We start from the raw sequence: 6,127 nt of genomic DNA, 5'->3' as shown, positions 1-6,127 counted from the left end.
AGTTGATTTATCATCATTTTCACAAGGTTCAAGAATGGATTTTTTTCACTACCTTACCACTACGAAAGGTAATAACAGATTTTACCTGATCCATCGGTTGAGTTCCAGAAGTTCCGGTTTGTGAATGATGATCCTTGGGATTAGGCTGTGGTTTTGAAGGAAACTTACCTTTTTCATGAACATTAAGTGCAGATGCAAATTTAGCAAGAGTATCTTTCAAATCTGTCATGGTTTGAGCAGTTTGAGTATTGATAGACTCTTGCTTTGCAATGAAAGAATTCAATATATCTTCCAAGTTCCTTTTAGGTGGAGGAACATAAGGTGCATAATTTTGAAAATTTTGTTGATTTTGGAAATGTGGTTGTGAAAATTGTGCAGCATTATCATTCCTCCAACTAAAATTTGGATGATTTCGCCAACCTGGATTGTAATTTTGAGAAAATGGTTCAAAATTTGGCCTTTTGAAATTGTTCAAAACATTGGCTTGTTCATGGAGACATTCTTTAAAAGAGGGCAAAGTGGGACAATCTTTTGTAGAATGATCACTTGTATCACAGATGTGACACGCAATTTCTTGAACAGATTTTAATTGACCATTCTTTTTCAATTCAAGTGCTTCAACTTTTCTTGCCAAAGAGGTAAATCTAGCTTGCAGATCATGTTCATCTTTGAGGGTATACATACCTCCACCAGATGTGGGAGATTGAATCTTGTTTGATGGTTCGATTGTACCTATAGTGTCCCAATTTTGAGCATTTTCAGCTAATGAATCGAGATACTCAATTGCCTCGTTTGGATCTTTATCTTCAAATGTTCCATTACACATAAATTCAACCATTTGCCTATCTTTAGGTGTTAAGCCTTCATAAAATTGAGAAACAACTCTCCAAATTTCAAAACCATGATGTGGACAAAGATTAAGCAATTCTTTATATCTATCCCAACACTGATAAAAAGTTTCTCCTTGTTTTTGAGTGAAAGTGATGATTTGCCTTTTGAAAGAATTTGTTCTATGAGATGGAAAAAACTTTTTCAAAAATTGTTGTTGCAATTCATCCCAAGTTCGAATGGATCCCGATCTAAGATTTTGTAGCCAAGTTTTAGCTTTATATTTTAAAGAAAAAGGAAAAAGCTTAAGTCGAATGGTGTTCATGCTACAATTTAGATCATTATATGTGTTGCACACTTCTTCAAATTCTCGTAAATGCATGTATGGATTTTCAGAATCTAAGCCATGAAAGTTAGGTAAAAGTTGGATAATACCAGGCTTAAAATTGAAATGAGATGCATCAGGGGGAAAAACTAGACATGAAGGTGCACTAGTACGTGTAGGATTCATGTGATCTCTAAGTGTTCTTCGCCTATCATGATCATGTTGAGATTGAATTTCATCTTCATTTTCTTGGATGGGTTCTTCCGCCATGTTTTGTAAAAATAAAGGGTTATTTCGAATGAGTCGACCACTAAGTGTACGTGACCAAATAATGCTCATGCAAATGCAAAAGAAAAAGAAGAAAAACATACAAAAACAATAAAAAATTCAAAGAAAGAAAATTAAATAGACTTGAAATTAAATTATACTTCCCCGGAAACGGCGCCAAAAATTTGTCGTGACTTTGATTGTTACACTCCCAATAGCAGGTTGTCCGCAGGTAGTATAATTCGGTGAATCCGATATCGTATCCATAGGGAAGCTACGGTAATTACAAGTCCACTACAATGTCTTTTTGTTTTTGTTTTTGTTTTTCTTTCAATTGTTTGAATATTTAATTGGTAATTTTTAATTGTTCAAATTATAATTTAAGTAGTTGAGATTGGAGGATCCACATTTGATATTTTAATAAAGTTAACATTAATGAATATTATTGAAATCCACTTAATAAAATGGTTCCAATATATTAAATAATCATATTTATATTATGTTATATACTATTTTCTTATAAGTATAAAATATATATCAAAACTTATAAATGTTGTCAAGTATTTATTGTGTTATATATATTTGTAAACACTAAATCAAGGTTCCCACTTTGAATGGTTGGTAAAACCAAACTAGCATTTACATGGTACCAAGAAATTAATAATATGATATATTGATATATAATAAATCAATGCATCCACTTTAAATGGTTAATAAAACCAAACAAACATTTAAATGGTACCAAAAATTTAGTGCAACATATAGCAACAATAAATCAAAACTCCCACTTATAAGTAATGTATAAAAATGCTTAAAGAAATTAATATAACATAAACAATAAATAATGGTTAAATAATATAAAACATAGATTATTACCTTTTAATAACCTTATTATCATACCAAGAGCTTCACCTTTTCATCTCAACCTTGGGAAGTTAGCTACTCATTATTCAAAGTATTAAACTTTGAATATGAAATTAACATGCTAATTATTTTTAAATGATGAAATAAAGGAAAAATAAAGAGAGAAATATTATGAACTCAAAGATTTGTTCATAGAATGAGGGATATCTCAATTCATTACAATGCACCCCTATTTATAGCCAAATTTGGGGAGACAACCACAAATAAAATATTATTTTTTACACATAAGTCTTCATTGGTGTTCCAAGAAATTATATTTTAATACACATCACTTTTGAAAATCTTCCCATCCAATTTTGCTTCTCCACATAAAATAAAACATGTGGATAATTGAGTTGTTTGAATTGTGGTATTTTATTTTAACCATTTGAACAAGTAGTTTGAGAGATATGGTCAAAATACTAAAGCATGGTAAAACTGTCACTCCTTTGGTAACTTTGTTTGTTGCTTAATTTGATCCCAATTGTGAGAATATTTTTACTCATGCTTGTCACCAATATTGTAGATATTATCATCAACTTTCTACAGGTCCAAGAATCATCTTAATCCCATTTGCAACGCCAAGTTTATTCTTGTTTTATCGAACTTGTAAAAATAGTAAAAACTTATAATTACACAACAACTTATTTTTTATACAATTTATTATAAAACATATAATATTTAAACATTTAATAAAACAAAAACTATAAATTTATATTATAAAACATTTAATTAATGTACAATTTTTATATTTATCAGACCATATAAAGCTTTGTTCAAATGATAGACATGATCAGGAAAAGAGTGATTGATAAAACATGAGGGTTGTTCAACATAAACTTCTTCCTTTAACTGACCATTCAGGAAAGCACTTTTCACGTCCATCTGATATACTTTAAAATTTTTGAATTATGCATAGGCAATGAACATTCTGATTGCCTCCAGTTTTGCAACTGGTGCATATGTTTCATTGTAGTCAATTCCTTCCTCTTTCCAGTATCCCTGAGCTACAAGTCTTGCTTTGTTGCGTGCAAATGAACCATCTTCGTTCAGTTTGTTTATGAATACCCATTTTGTACCTATAATGGTTTTACAAACTGGTCTTGGAACTAAGTTCCAGACATTGTTATGGGTAAACTGATTTAGCTCCTCTTGCATTGCATTTATCCAGTTAGGATCAGCAAGAGCTTCATCAGTTTTCTTTGGTTGCAGTTGTGAAACAAAAGCAGAATGAATAAATAAGTTAAGCATTTGGTTATGAGTTCTTACTGGATCAGATGGATTACAAATCATCAATTCTGGAGGATGTGATTTCTTCCATCTGTAATCGGCATTTGTAGCATCCATATCAACAACTGTTTCAGTTGGCAACTGAATGTTTTATGCAGTTTCAGTTGGAGCTGTATCAGTTGGTAACTGAATATTATCAATGTGCTCTACCAACTGATTATCAGGAACAGCTTCTTGTTCAACTGATTGATCCAAAACTTCTAGTTCAGGTGTTTGAAGAATGTTTCGATTGATATGATTCTCTTCTTCAGTATCGTCCTCCAAATTAATATATGTAAATCGATCAACTAGCTCAATTGGATCAGTTGGCTTATCAGTTAGCACATATTCATCAAATACCACATGTATAGATTCTTCAACATTTAAAGAGCTTTTATTAAAAACTCTATAAGCTTTACTAAGTGAAGAGTATCCAAGAAATATTCCTTATGCAAATTTAGCATCAAAGCTTTTAAATAATTTTTGCTATTATCAAGAATAAAACATCTGCAGCCAAATATTTTTAGATATGAAACCACACTTTTTCGTCCATGCCAAATCTCATAAGGTTTTTTCAAATGATTCTTATTAATCATTGATATGTTCTGAGTATAGCATGCAGTGTTTACCGCTTCTGCCCAAAATCTTTGAGAAATACCAGAATCAACAAGCATTGTTCTAGCAGCTTCTTTAAGGGTCCGATTTCTTCTCTCAGCTACACCATTTTGCTGAGGAGTTCTAGCTGTTGAGAGCTCATTCTTAATTCCAGTATTTTCTAAAAAAGTTGAAAGATTTTGATTGATGAATTCAGTTCCTAGATCAGACCTTATTCGATCAATCCCAACAGATTTTTCATTTAATAATCTTTTAAAGAGTTTAATCAGTTGTGCAGCAGTTTTCTCTTTTGATTTGAGAAATATGACCTAAGTAAATCTTGAAAATCATCCGCAACAGCTAAAGTGTATTTCATTCCCTCTAAACTCATGATTGGTATTGGACCAAAAAGATCCATATGCAACAGTTCTAAGCATCGAGAGGATTATTTACAACCTCTGTTTTTGAATGAAGATCTTACTTTCTTACCAAACTGACATGCTGAACAAATTTTATCTTTCGAAAAATCTATTTTGGGCAAACCAGTTAAAAGATCATGGTTGGTCAGATAGGCCATAGATTTAAAGTTTAGGTGGTTCAATCTCTTATGCCACAACCATTTCTTAGAAGATTTGGAAGTTAATAAACAAACTGGTGCATAAGGTTGATCAGTCCAACTGACTTTGTAGGTATTTCCGCAATGATTGCCAGTTAGGATGACCTCATCAGTTGAGTCTCTAATTGAACAAGTGTGTCTGTCGAACTGAACTGAGAAATTATTGTCGCAAAACTGACTGATACTAATCAGGTTATACTTCAAATTCTCAACTAGTAAAACATCTTTGACAGTAAAGTTACCATGAATAAGCTTACCCTTACCCACGGTTTTACCTGTGGATTTATCTCCAAAACTGATGTTTGGTCCAAAATATTTGATCAATTGAGATAAGCCGTGAACATCCACTGTCTAGATACCAAATGGATTCCTTGTTTGTACCTGTTACTTGCGATCACACACAATATATGATATTGGTACCCATATTCATTTGGGTCCTAAACTTATTAGTCTTTTAGGAACCTAGACTTGGAACAGTTTAACTGACTTTCCAGTCGCTGTGTTCCATATAGTCTTTCCTGACTTTTGGGTATTCAGTGTGTGGTGTTAGGAAGAAACAATATGATTTGTACCCTTTTTCAACTGACTGTTCTTTTGATACCGTTTCCGAACTGGCTTACAGTTGTAGTAATTGTAATAGCCATTCCTCAAGTACTGACTTTCGTAACTGAGTCGTTTAGGTGACCAGTTTCTTGAATCAGTTGAACTCTCAGGACTGTATCCAATTCTATACCGTTTGGCTTTGTTCTTAATTTCAGTCGATTGAACAGCTGGTTTACTTGGTTCTGAGAATTCATTTACCATATTTGATTTTACAAAGGTAATGTACTTTCCTTTGCTTTCATTCAACTTTGGTTGTGTATCACTTGCAGAATTTTCAACATGACTATTAAAACCTAAACCAGTTTTATCATCAACTAATTTTTGTGAATTCTGCATTTCTGTCAAAGTAACTGAGGACTTGTTCCAAGCTTGAATCAGTTCAGTATGTTTTGAAATTTCAGTTTTTAACTACCATATCAAGGTTTGGTTCTCAATCATTTTAGCTTTTTGCTTTGCAATCTCCTTTTTTAGACTCAACACTTCAACTGACTTATCAGTTTCAGTTTTGTCATCATTGGGATCATTTTGCTCAGTTTTGACCTTCTCAAATGATCGAGCAAGTTTGTGATACTCATTTACCATGTCATGCAATGTGGTAATGAGTTCCTCACGAGCGAAATTAGTAGAGCTGAAGTCAAATACCTGTTCACTTGCTGACTCCAGTTCAATATCATCTGCCATTAAGCACTTAACTTCTTCTTCATCATCACTTGAGCTGTATG

This window comes from Primulina huaijiensis, chromosome 17 (assembly GCF_012295235.1).
Source record: "Primulina huaijiensis isolate GDHJ02 chromosome 17, ASM1229523v2, whole genome shotgun sequence".
NCBI classification, from domain to species: Eukaryota; Viridiplantae; Streptophyta; class Magnoliopsida; order Lamiales; family Gesneriaceae; genus Primulina; species Primulina huaijiensis.
Note: the sequence above shows the minus strand (reverse complement) of the source record.